A 14,936-nucleotide genomic window follows, 5' to 3' on the forward strand; every position below is an offset into this window, starting at 1 on the left:
TGTTCATAGCTAACAGTCTTTTGGTAGATTATCTTTACACATCCGGGTTTGAACTTTGGAACTTATACTCTACTCTGATTTATTTAGTAGTTTACGGAATTGGAGCTTTAGTTTAAAAATACGTAAGCCATTAAAAAAATAGAATTTAGAACTGTTAGAACCATAAAATTGTTATATTAATGTACCTGATGTAATATCCAGACAGCACTTACCTTTGTTACTGTACACATAGATTTCCTTGTGGCCAGATTTATGGCAGTTGTCATTTTCATCACCAATTGTTATAGTTAGGGTGTTTGTAGAGCTAATAGCTGAAATCCCACTATCTGCTATAGCTATTGGCAGATGAAAAACCTTCTGCTTTTCTCTGCCAAAGGACCTCAAAGCAGTTATGGTTGCCATGTTATTTCTGTTGTCAGTAAGAGAAAAATCCAAAGAATTCTGGTAATCTGGTGGCAATGAAAATGTAAAAGGTGGCCCATTTTCCTCACTGTCTGGATCAAATGCACGAAGCAGCTTTGAGGTATGGTTCATATGCACTATTTCAGGCCTCAACACATTTTCCCAAACTACAGGCAGGTATGGTACCTCACACTTTGATCCATTGTCATTAACATCAAGCAAGTTAATCAAAACTGTAACACTTCCAGTTTGGGTGGGCATCCCTTGATCTGAAGCTTGCACAATTAAACTCTATTTCTGCATGACCTCACGATCTAGTTTATATGCCACAATCACGTGACCATGTTTGTCAACTGCAAACTGTCTCATAGGATCTGAATTTGACTTTATAGAATATACAATGATCCCATTCAAACCAGAATCTTTGTCTGTAGCTCTCACTGTCATTACTGTAGTACCTATAGGCATATTTTCAAAAAAAGGTTTTGTCTGAATAAATTGAAAAGGGAAGACTGGGCTGTGGTCATTGCCTTCAATCAGGCAAACAGCAGTACTAGAAAAATCAAGATCTTCCACTTTAATAGTAAGATTAAACTGCCTTTCACGTGCTTTCTCAAAATTCAATTTTTTTTTCAGTCGGATAGTGGCACATTGCCATTCTTTGTCACTCTCAAAAAACTTCCGATCCAGGTCTCCCCTGATGATACTGAATGTTAAGCGAGCGTTTTGCCCAGCATCTGCATCTACTGCAGACACTTGCAGAACTTCTGAGTCGATGGCACTGTTTTCAGGAATTGTTGCCTGCCACAACTTTTTTGCGAATCTAGGTACATGGTCATTGATATCTGCAATCCAGATAGTGGCAGTGCCAGTTCCTGTTAGCCCTCCCCATCTCTTGCTTCAACAGTAAGAAAATAATTTGTAGTCCTTTCTCTATCAAGCACTCCCCCCACTACATGGATTGTACCAGTATTGGGATTGATACTAAACATGTCAGTACCAAACTCATTTTTTACATTCTCTGTAATTCTGTAAGTCAGAACAGCATTAAGACCTACATTTGGATCATCTTGGTCAACTGCACTCGTTTCCATGACTAATGTATCCGCAGGAGAATTTTCAAAGGCACTTCCATTGCAATCATCAGGCATGTACATGAAGAAAGGTGTGTTGTCATTTATATCCCACACATTAATAATCACATCAGCAATACATTATATTACTACAATCATCTTTTATATTTTTTCTATGTATAGAATTAATTTAACTATACTATTCTGATAGCTACTTTAAAATGTTAATGATCTGCATTTTAGGATCACAAATGATCTATTCTGCTTATCCTGCTTAATATCTTCACAATTATGCTTCCTTAAAAGTCAATTTCTCTTCTTCAACTGACAAAAATACTCAGTAAAATTAAATTACAATAATATATCTGTGCTGGATTATTATTCATGTAATTGTACCAGAGTAATCTGTGCTCTTTCATTAAAATATTATAATCTCTGAATGTGCATGAAAGTATACTACCTGAAGTACGAAGACTGGTAACCCATCCGGTTCCTCAATTATACTTCCATAGTATTCATTGATTGAGAAAACTGAAGACTAATCATTTTTATTCATGACATTGATGATGGTAACTGCATAATCTTCCCATTTCCCATCAGAAGCCAACAAGTGCATCTCATGTATTTTTGTTTCTTCATAATCCAGTGGCTGGGCAACAAAAATAGTTCCTGTTTCTGCTTCTGTATCAAGCTCTACTCCTGTGCTTCCAGCAGTGATCTGATAACATAACTTAGCATTTGTTCCCATCAATTACCAACAGTGTCAGAAAACACACAATTTCTTAAGTACACAAAAACATGGGATGTTAAGATGAAGTACAAATCATAACTGATTTTTGATATTATGGTTTGTTAGTCTGTTAAAATCTGCAGCTATGTTAGATTACTGATTAGTATTTTCAATGTTGCTATGCCCAGTTACAGCTTGTGTCTAGTTATGAAATGTACCTTTGCAATTGTTGAGGGATTTTTTGAAATAGCAAAAATCCCATGGCTTGCTGTAGCTGAGCAAACCAAGCTACCAGGGCAACTATGAGAAGTTCCCATGACAGTGTTCCCACATCGCCCAATTGAGGAATTCAGAAAAATATTGTTACCAGTAGCTGGCTTCAAGGACAAGGTCTACGTGACTGCTAATCACAAGGGGGTTGTTTTCTTGCAGGTGGGGTTGTTTTCTTGTAGTTGTTTGTCTGAGTGCTTTTGACCAATAATCTTGTGTGAGACACTATCCGCTCCTGTTAAGTTCACTATAAAAGTTAGGCTATTCGGGCAATAAAATGGAGCATGATCTGACTCTACTGACGTCTGTCATGCTTTCGGCTGTGCTTCCTGCAACATGCAATGAAGTATTAATTTTGCTTTTACTTAAGATCCCTTCAATTCACTTAGTAATCAGTATGAATGGCCAAGACTATGGTATCAAAAAGACAAATTGGTATTTGCTAACACCCAGCATGTAAGAATGAGTTATCATAAAATACTTCATAAAATAGAACCATTCATTTATTTATGCATAGATTTTACCGAAGAGGATAATTATGATCTTCTCCTCTGGCTTAATACTGAACAGAAGTTCACAAAAATTCAGATGCAATCCCAATTTGTCAATGGTTTCAGACCAAGTAAAGATATAGAGCCTTTCATTCTGAAAGCTCTACCTTGAAGTTACCATTCTTCTCTCCTTCTTTCGTAGCTACACCTTTAATCATTTACATTATTAAGAGAACAGAAACGAAGGGTGGTATTTCTGTAATATCAGAACCCTGATCCAACATTATAGAGTAGATTTGCAGGCAGCGTAAGTAATAAACTAAGAGTTCCTGGTGCAAGTAAAACCTTCAGTACAGCTTAGCCACAACTGCCTCAATCTCCTTGAATGGAGGAGGCATCAAATGTATTCAGGATGTACTTGCACGTTACAGATGTGCTCACAGAAAAACCCTCTGGGACCTGTGCAACAACACATATGGTTTCACCATATAGCAAAGTCAAATTAGTAGTGCACAATGGACAAAAGAGGGAAGCCTGCACTTTCCCCTCTCTAATTTATGAGCACTGGCTATGTAATTGTTTATACATGACTTACTGCTGAATTCCTGACTGATCTGTAAATCAACATAGCTAAGACTCAACATATGTCCTTAGAAAGTCTCATTTCCAATATGACAGCAGGTGCCAAAAAAATAAAGAATCTTACAACTGCACAGTCTGCAGACAAAGTAAAAAAATCTCACTGAATATAAGTCAGATATATTCTAGTTAACCAGGACATTTTTATTGGTGCTTATTTGGGGAAAAAAAAAAAAAAAGATATGATCTAAAATAAATTTGTATTTGCTGGCACATAAATTATTTCTCAACATCCCACATTGCTTCACGTAAGTCCTTTCACTTATGTGTCACAGCTCCATTATCAACTAACATTCATGCATGAATGCACAATCAGTTCACACAAAAGAAGTTTTAAAATCTAGAGACAAGAAGACATTTTCCTTCCTAACCCCAACAAAAATATGTCTTGGGGTGTTGAAATTAACTCATTAATATTTTAAACACAGGTATGTGGAATTCCACTACTTTACCTTCGTCTTCATACTTAGCACTGACTGTAATGATAGGTGAGCCCACGTCCTGATCTTCATCCACATTTACCTCATAGACATGCTGAGAGAAGACAGGCTTGTTATCATTCACATCGGTGATAAAAACGCGTACATAGGCCGTGTCTAGAGAGACAAGAAACGAGATTAAAATACTCATCTGTGCCACTAGTGTCAGCTACAATTCCTTAAACTGTCTAGCTGCACATTAAATGAAGACAAATATGAAGACAATACAGGAACAAACCCTTAGGGTTGTGGACAGTATATATACCAACATTACTCAGAAGCATTTGGATATCAAACAAATGTCACATCCAATTTGTTTAAGCAGATAGTATGTGAATACTTGATGCCTAATATGGCAATTGTATAGTTTTAAGTCATAACTTTTTGTCCTGAAACCACAAAAGCCAAACTTTTTTATTTAAGCACAACTGTCAATTGAGAACAGGATTTTCTGTCTTGAACTTTCATACTTCATAATTACTCTTGAATTAATACAGTAGCATATGTAGTGCTTTGAGAAACTCCTCCACTACCTAAACAAGGTCTGTATTCTATGGATAATGGGTACATCTTTGCCAGGTAGGAAATGCTCCCTAAACTCTGACTATGACTCTCCAGTTTTCTTTCAATTTCAGAACAAACAGCTTGCCTGATTGTCATAAAAAACATCTCTCTCAGCTCTGACACAACTGTTGTGGACAACAAATTTTTAAACATGTACTTTTACAAGTACAATTGAAAAAAAATATATATTTTTGATTTCAGAGCTGCTGTTTTCAGATACCAACCCAGGTAAAATCATGCTTGTCACAGATATCTGTTTTTTACCAGAGTTTGGCCTCCCATGTTTTCCAGGTCGAGCTGATTCAGAGCCATCTACTGACTTGACTTCTAAGAGATAGGACCTCTTCTTCTCTCTATCAGATATTGAAGTAGTGTATATTGAGCCTGTCTGTGAGTCCAAGCGAAAACATGTGTAGTCTCTGCTACGGTCATGTAACAGCAAATAAATTATCTAAAGGATTAAAAACAAGATGTTAATCTGTACTTTTCTTTCATTAGATACCTCATAACTAAAGTAGTACTTAAAGAGAAGAACAGTGTTGTGGTTGAGAATTTGACGAGATCCAAGAAAACTAGGTAAAAATGCAAGTTTGATCAGTCTCTAGTTTTAAGTCACTTAACTTCCTTCTACTTCACCCATCTGTAAATATTTCTTCTTGTTTTCTATCTCATACCTACTAGTTTTAGTTGCATTCTTCAAGTGACAGGGCAGAGAAACCTGTAATTAACTACTTTATTTCACCTCATGTCTTCCTAGTAGCCATCCCTTTTCTATGCTGAAGACTCCCAGCCTATCTAGTCATTATTTACACAGAAGGTATTCCATTGTATGGAAGATGTAGGTACACACTTGCTTACCTCACCATTCTGACCAAGGTCAAGGTCGGTGGCAGAGACCTTAATGACAAATGTCCCAACATCAGTTCCCTCCGCCACTGAGGCTTCATAAACAGATGAAGTGAAGAATGGGACATTGTCATTGACATCTAAAACATCAGAACGAGCACATAAACAAGTATAAAACAGAAATAATAAGAATAAAAAATATGCACTATGGTTATATGATCACTGAACAGCTTACACACCTGTTACATTAATATAGACCATAGTGAATGCTGCCAAGGGAACTGCAGCAATATTCTGTGCTCGAACTCTCAGCAGAAAGCTCTTTGTAGTTTCATAATCCAATGGCTCAGCTACCAGGATTGAAGCAGAACCATCACCTCTGTTTGGAGTCAAGTAGAAATGAACTGGCATGTTGGTTTCCGGAACAAGTCCCTCTTCTAGGTTATAAGTTATGTGGGGATCACCAAGGGGAGAAGTTGCTTTGATTGTCTGTACAGTTCAAAGAGTTTGTGTAATTAACAGGTTTCTAAGTAGAGCAACATTTCCAAAAGTTTCAGTGTACCAACTCTCTCAGATCTCCATCTCTCAACTGAAAACGGTAGGACAAGTATTTCTGGCTATCAAATTGTAACCCTACTTGATACATCCCCAGGACACAAACAGCTGTAGCCAAAGTTTAACAGTTACTACAGGGTTGGTTACTCACTATTTTACTCTACAAACATTAATTTTGGAATTACTTTGTAAAGCTGTTCTGTTTACTTGTTCTGAGCCAAACCAATCAAGTCCAAGTATTTTAAATCTAATAATTACCACAGGTAAGATGGCAGCATTCAAAAAATTTGAATATCCAAATGGGAAGGAAATTAAATAGTGGTTGCACTCACATAAATTAAAGCAAAAAATGCTGGTTATTGTTAGCATTTTTGAAATAAAACTAATATCAAATCATTGGCCACTGCAATACACAAAATTATACAGCTCACTATATTTATGCAAATAATCATATTCAGATATTCTAGAGCCTCAAAAATAATCAAGTCTGTGCTAAACTTACCAACCACTGTGAAGGTTGGCTTTTTGAACTTGTAATAGTTACCGCAAGTTCAACTTTACTGCTCCTATTACCTCCATCTGTAGCAATAATCTCATGAATTATAAATGAAGAGCAAAAGAGGGTTCATTACAGAGGGTTTTGATCAGGGCTCAGGTAAGTTTTTTAGCAAAATAATGAAAACATGAGTTAAAGGCATACTTAAGAAAATCTGCATGAAAGGAAAACATCCATGAATGGAGAAGACTCAACTCAGAATACGAAGTAGGTGCAAGGTTGCTGAATAATCTGCTCTTTTTTTTTATTCATGATTGCTGGTAGACACTGACATTTGTCTCAAAAAATTAGAAAATTTTACACATCCTAAATTTAAAATAAACTATCAACAACAACAAAAGCTCTGTCAAATCCCTGAGTTCTTAAGTTCACCTATCAACCGTTTTTGTTACTAGGTCTCTAGTGTTCTTAGAGTCAATACTTTCAAGCTACTTTCAAGCTGAAAGCAGGGCTTGCTTGCATGCAATTCACAGTCAAGGAGCTCATCAGCTAAAAGCCTGAGACTCAGGTTTAATTTGAACAGAACATACTAATCCTTTAAAATGAAGGGGTAACATGTCAATGAGAACAATGTCATGACTTCCATGCCTCTTATGATATATTGAGATTGCCAGTTCAAAAAGGAAAATAAGCACCATACCTGAGATATGGGTTGGTTGACAAACATCCAGCATGTAGTAGGGTTAATCTGTAAATAATCTGGTTCTTCATTCGCTATGGAGTATGTAATGACAGCATTTGAGCCGTAGTCATCATCAGGGGCTGCAACACGAAGAAAGCTGGTCCCAACTATTGTGTCTTCCCTTAGGAAATCTAACGTAAGGGAAGGTTATTTCAAGCTGATCATTAATTCACTAAAGTACCATGAACATCTTACTAAGAAATATGAAGAAATACTAAAGTAAAAATGTATGGAAGATACCACTTTTTACCCCTTGGAACAATGCCCATAAAATCAAACGATGTTTTCAAGAGCTGTTATGATTACCAGTTGTTTCAAGAGCTGTTACTATTACCAGTGCAAAAAGCCAACCTCCACAGTGGGAAAGGGACAGCTATGAAGTTGTTATTCCGGAGAATACTACACAGAATACGTCAATTTTGGTAAGTGTAGCACAGACTTGATTATTTTTGAGGCTCTAGAATATCTGAGCTATGGATCACATTTAACTTTGTATTATCACATTCATAAACTGGAATTCTTATTCAGTCTATTACTTTTTCCAGTTTTCTGGTTTTGCTTTTTTTTTTTTTTTTTAAACTAAAGGACTAATTGCTTTGTATGAAATATAAGCAAATGGAATTTTAGCTTATTGCACAAAATCAGGAACTACTTTCTTGGATTTGTATATTATAACTAACTGAGAAATACCAGGTTTTTAATGAATATTATACATACAATTCTGCAATTAACTAAGATAAGTGCACCTCTGGCTTCAATCACTCAATTAGTCACAGAATTTACTGCTATGAAAGACAAAAATCCAATAATTTTAGACATCAGTTAAGCTCACACTCAAGGCACTGAAATTCTATCCAATGACTCTCAATTACATTTATAGTGGTTGTTTTCAAACCTGAGATCATTGTCATTTTGATCCAGAATGATAACATTTATCTGACATATTCCAGTGAGTGGTTCTGCTGCCTGGTCTGTTACCATCAGAGTGATAGAATATTCCCTCTGTTTTTCTCTATCAAATACTTGTATAGTTGTCAGAACTCCTGAAAACAAATTAAATACCAGAATTAAAATACTACGCATTTGAAAATACTGTATTTAGATGTTTATTTGATTGTCGATATATTGAGATATAAGCCAATAGGCTAAATATACATATAATGCAAATTTTAGGTTCAAGGCTTCAGTCACAAGATTTAACAATTTCAAGAACTTAAACTGTACTGCTCAGGCAGACACAATCTTCATAAGCACTCTTATCTATATACAGTTGATTTTAGTTCAGAAAGATAATACCAAACTAACTTTAAGAGACCAATTTCCATGTCCTTTATCCTCTAAAATTCTGCCTGCATTTAGTTTTGCCCTTCCAAACGTTTTAGTCTCTTGGTCATTTGTAAGACTACTCTGTCATATGGATAAGTCATTTATATACCATTAACAATGATACCAGATAATGTGCACCTAAAATATGTATTTTTAAAATCTACTTACAGAAACACAGAAGTTATTTCACAATGCAGAATTTCCACGTTTCAGGGAAAATATCAAATCTAGTTCTAGTTCTACTGGACATGTATGAAGTTAAAAGCAGAATGTTCATGCAGTTAAAACATCTTATATTTTGTCTGCTATCAAAAAACCTCAATGCAAAGCACAAAGTCTGATCTTATTTAAGCTTGTTTTCCATCAGCCTAATGCAGTGGTTTCTATGTGCCAGTATCAGTTATGATATTCCATTTACCTGTGTCAGGATGAATACTAAATGCTGGTAGGATACCATCTCTGTGCATCAAGCCATATTTCACTATACCATTGGCTCCTTCATCAGCATCAGTGGCTTCAATTTGCAGTACAACTGTCTCTGAAGGCTGGTTTTCCAATACGGAAGCATGTTCCCGATAATACTGACACTGAGAGGGGATACAAACAAAAACAAAAACAATCAAGCATGTAACTTGCCATATGATTTAATAATACATTAGAGGGAAAAAAATAAAAAAAAAAAAAACACTATTTAGCCACACTGCCATTCAGATATGCTGATGTTTTTATCTGTATCATTATTAACTTAAGCACTTTACTTGCTATTTTGTGGTTATATGAAAACTATGCAACTCCAACTGATTAAAATATTTGGACATATACCAGCTTTCTATTCAAAGTAAGTTTGTCAAGAACAGATTAATGATAATTTGCAAGACTTCATTGAGCAGTCATGGACTTTTTAAAATGTGCAACATTATTCATCAACGTATTAGCCATTAGCATCAAACTTGAAATTTTTTGACAACAGAATGTTAAATACAAGTGAACATTCTGAAAATACATTCAAGCATTTATTTTTACAGTACTTTACAATTCAAGCTGAAATACCTTCATTCTTTTCTTTCATCAATTCCAGACTTATAATCATCACAAGAAGACAATGAAATTTAGGGAGGTGTTTTGGAACACTTTGGAACAAGTCCACTGGATAGATACACCTATTGATCCCTCCTCATGTGTCATAATGAAACACCAAAAGTTATTCACCCAACCTAATCTTTTCTAAAATGACAGATGAGGTGGGGTTCAGGAAAAAGTCTGCTTACAGGAGCTGCTCTGCCACAAGAGAACAAACCATATAAGGCTCAGGAGAGGGACGGGAAAGATGGAGAAGACAGTGGTATCAAGAGGAGAAAAAGAAAGTGGATCACGTCTTGAATAACTTATCTGCTGCACCACTTGCAGTGGCAACAGTCTTAAACATGCACCACACAGTCTAATGCATATCATCTAGCCTCATGTATTCACCATCTGAAAGACACATTTGTTGTTGTTGACATCATCAATTTTCACAATAACCTGAGCAGTACTTGGAAGAAAACAGGTCCCTCCAGGGGCATTATCATCAGTAGCTGTGACATTATGTACTCTGTCCCATGCAACTTTGGAAATGGACTTGAATGAAGTCTAACTAGCCCTGAAAAACAACAGGTTTTAGCTTTTTTTATTTTTTAGTACATTAACCAATTACTGTTATTCTTCCAACCTTTCTAACTATTCAGAAGACTGGTACATTTTAATTATTATGGTATTTTCCACTGCAGTCTGATAATAAAAGGAAGACAGCACAACAACAGGTCTGCACATATGCCTACACAGCTGAAAGAGACAACAGCTACAGCTCAGCTGACCTGCACATTATCTTCATCTGCTGCAGAAGATAACAAAAATAAAAATAAAAATCCAGAAACATTGTGGCAAACTTCTGTTTAACCTGTTTCAGCCCTACCAGGGAGCATGGGTACATTCCTTTATTATTGCAATGAAGTCTGTCTTCTTTGTGCTGCAGTCTTTCATGTTAGCTCAACTGAAATTAGTAAGTTTTCCTTCCTGTAACACAATCACCACAGCATTAAGCTGTTTAGACATACCCTCAGAAACATGCATTTTGCTACTCTTCCAAGTCTGAGACCATGTAGAAAGAAGCTGTCATTCATCCACTTCATCATCCATCAATCACCACCTCACTTATTCATCAGGGATAACAGCAATTGTCATTACAACAGAGTATTGTCACAGCATCAATGTCACTCAATTTGCTTGCAGATGTACTGTTTTAGCCGCTTCACTTATTCTTGACATATTTCCACTTCTCCCTGCCATTTCTGTGACAAGGAGAAGACTATTCTTCTGATATCATTTGTGAAATTAAACTGCTGCAAGTCACTGCATAAACTTTTATTGGCTTACAAAAGCAACAAAAGCCAAAAAATGTTTTGGAAAAAAAAAAAAAGTTAATTTTTCTGAATTAAGCTTGGTAGACTATAAAAACTAATTGCTAAAAGGTTTAAGTTTACTTATACACAGTCATCTATATAAAAAACAATGGATCATAACATAAGAGATGGTATCCAATCAACATTCGTCTCTTAAGTTACCCATTATCACTAACAATGCTCTCTATTAAATTACTGACTGAATTTTTGTCTGAATTATTATTATATATTCATAATTTGTCTGAATTATTATTTTGTCTGAATTATTATTTTGTCTGAATTATTGTCTGAAATCAGACAATAAATAAACAAAATAAACAAATAAGAGTTGTCAATTATACAGGGGTTTTAGGAAAATGATACAATTTTTTAATGTTAGGAGAGAGTCTAGAACACTTGCACCTTTCTCCTGCATTTTTTTATTACATTAGCACTAGCTCCAAAAATTGTATATGCTATTCAGTTTTTATAAATGTTGTTTAATAAAAAACAATCTTAATGTGCATCACAACAGAATCAACATTATGGCTCTGTAGCAGCAGAGAGCTAATACAGTATTACCTTTCTCAGGGTCAATAACAAAATTTCCTTTTTGACTCCCAGATAGAATACCATAGTTCACACCATCTCCATCAGGGTCAACAGCATTAACTGTAGCAACCAGTGTATTTGGGCCTGCATCTTCAGAAACAAAACTCCTGTAACTGTTAAATGAAATTATGACAACATACTTACAAATTTAGACAGAAAACAATATATACATAGAGGAATATTTTACAACTGATTTTACTGAATACCTATACAAAGGGTACTGCAGAGATCTGTAATTTATTAATGCAATTACACTGTTAAGATGCTACTTCATAAACCAAGGAAATTATAGTATAGATGACTTATCCAACCATCTTTCTGTTGCTCCCTCCCATAAATTTCCACTGTAAACTTTCAGCAGTGTTGATGCTTTCAAGCTGATCTTCATGACAACAATTACGCTAAATGTAGAATTCTTTTTTTTTCAATTTACAAGATTCACAGAATTAAAGTAAACATTTAAGAACATTGTTTGTTATAACGTACTTTCTGACACAAGTTGTCAAATGCTTTCAGTGTACTCTTTGCACCAGCATGACTAAGATGAGAATCAGATCCAGAGGATATGTGCGTAACTCCAGTTTTACAAAAAACCTCTTCTCAGGTCCAGACACATCACTGACACTGTAAGCTCTTAAGTGGCATTATCAGCCTAAGCTTAATGCTCTCAGGAGTAGAAATTCCTCTGCCTTAGTAAAGTCCCAAATATTTATTATTTTATCTGACTAGATCAGGCATAGGCCAGGCTAAGCATATGACAGTAGTAGATATGCCAAACCTCAGCCATGACAAGGAATTACAGCTGGCTCTATCCAACAATACACATGGGTATCACTGGGCTCAGAGTACCTGAGTCTGCTCATGGGCCCACTTTTCATATTTCATTGCAAATACAACCCCAGTGACTGCAGCTGTTACATGAAGTCAATTACTATCACACCTCATTGTCATTATGCTGAGAAATGCATAAATATCAAAGGAAAAGAACATGGGTGCAGAGAAAACCTCTCCCTTAGCTTTTGCTGTCTAGATATCCATTTTCACCAAAACCTTTGTAGTGACAGCTTTTTTTTTCTCCCTCAATTTAATATGCAATGAAGTAGGAGAGGTTTAGCTCAGTCACAAACCTCAGGACACTGTTTTAACTCTGAATCTGGAATGCAAATGAACAGCAGTTCTGGTAATTGTGAACATGAAATTTAGGGACAGAAGAGCTCAAGTCATCAGAAGTTGTTTCTTAAAAAGCAGAAAGTGGAAACTGACAAAATGAAAGAGCGATAGCCTTAGGCATTTCATAACTGAGACACAGGATAACTGATGAAAAAAAGCTCATGGCAAGGAATCTAGAGTTTACACCGGACTATAAATCTATTTAAACAAAGGATTAGAAGGACGTCATCATCATCTGGATTTGTATTAGCCTTGCAAATTAGTCTCTCAACAGGGGCCAATTTATGGGTGTTCATGATGATCTATCTCACAGAAAACTTCATCTAAGTTATGTTTGAAATTTATCTTTTGAAATTTTTTTCATTACCTGAAAGATAAAGTAAAATTAAATCCTGGTTAACATGGTTAAGCAAACACTTGAAACAATTTGAACTGCAAGAGCTGAATTAACTTCCAACACCAATCTATATAGATATAACTTGTACTGCATAGGGAACAGAAAAGGTTCTTATTTATGTTTGACAATATAAAATAATATTCATTTTAATCATGTTCTTCAGTAAGCTTTAAATATGAGCTGGTGGGTTTTTGTTTGTTTGCTTTGTTTGTTTAACTATGAACTCTGCTTCCAATATGTTATGGAGATGTTTACAGCATCTTTATGCTATCTCTCATTTCTGATTAAAAAATTGGGACTAGATACAGGACTAGGCATTCAATCACCTTGAATGTTAATACAAATGAATAAATGAAAAGTAGGCATCATCTGAAGAGTGATAAACTTAATCTGTTTTAGTATTTGAAAATATTTGGATATCCACTAACTATCAAACTAACAAAAGATCATTTTTTTCTAAGCCATATCTCCTAAGCAACATTTAGGAACAAAAGGAAGACATAAGATTTTGAAGCCCGAGGTTACTTTTACATAAAATGACTGTCAGCTTTGACATTTTGTTCAACTAAACCACACTGTTGAAATCTCTTCCAAGGTTTTGTTCTGAGCCTTTCCACTCTTGCCAATGCAGAAGTTCACAATTAATTTCATTACTAAGCTAACAACCTGAATGCAAATTTACAGCGTTTCTGGCATTGCTTCAGATACCTCTGGGTCCCGCATACAGAATAAAAATCATTACTGAGGTTTACGGAAAAAAAAAAGGAAACAAAATATCATTTAACAATAGTATATTGTATCTCCCATAGAGTAGCAGGAATAGTGGCTTCCCACTGCTAACCTTCCCAAGCATCCACACGGTAAATAGCAATGTAAGCCATCCATCTGATGTGCAGGAAAAAACTACTTAAAACACAGCAATAACTGGAATATACTGTTTACTTATTTATGTATTTAAACTGACAAGATCTTCCAATCAAACATCTTGACTTTAGCAGAGTAAGTGAATGGAAGATCATTAATTGGTAGGCTACTAATGGAATTTCATTTCTAATTAATCTAAAATTAATTGGAAGAACATATTGGAAAAACAGAAACACAAGATCTGCCAAAAGAGACTGTCTATATACCACCCCTTTCTACGCACAATTTCAATGTCTAAACTTTACAATTAACCAAATTTAAAGCCTTAAAAAAAAAAAAAACTATCAGTAACAAGATCTCAGAGCCAAAAGATCATCCTGCTTTAGTCAGACTAACTTTGAAATTTGATTGAACACAAACCAGTTAGCCGCCTATAATGATCAGCCTTCTGACCAGGATAAAAAACGCAACAGTAAAAGACAGTAAAAAATAACAGAATTTTAAGAATATGCATTTACATTGTCTGGGAAAACTCAAGTGCTTCATCATTTACATTTGAAATATGAATCCTAACAGTTGCTGTCCCAGTCTTCGTCTCTTCCCCTTTATCCACAGCCATAATTGTGAACTCATACAGATGGTTAGGTCGCTCATAGTCCAATTTTGTTGCTGGAAATATAGTACCATGAGAAGTAATAGTAAAGTCTGGACTCAAAGAGTAATATAGTATTTCGGCATTCTCTTTTGAATCACAGTCAGTGGCTGTCACTGTTAAAAGAGAAGATAAAAACACTGCATAGATCAAAGTATATAAATTGGAACATTAAGTGCTTTAACAAAAGAATTAGTGCATAGCATAAAAC

The 14,936-nt window shown here is 35.3% G+C and overlaps 1 pseudogene; it reads right to left on the reverse strand.

Moving 5' to 3' along the window:
- Positions 1–14,936, reverse strand: part of LOC101794490 (neural-cadherin-like) — a 63,130-nt pseudogene that overhangs the window by 18,949 nt on the left and 29,245 nt on the right.

This window comes from Anas platyrhynchos, chromosome 12, assembly GCF_047663525.1.
Source record: "Anas platyrhynchos isolate ZD024472 breed Pekin duck chromosome 12, IASCAAS_PekinDuck_T2T, whole genome shotgun sequence".
Classification (NCBI taxonomy): Eukaryota; Metazoa; Chordata; class Aves; order Anseriformes; family Anatidae; genus Anas; species Anas platyrhynchos.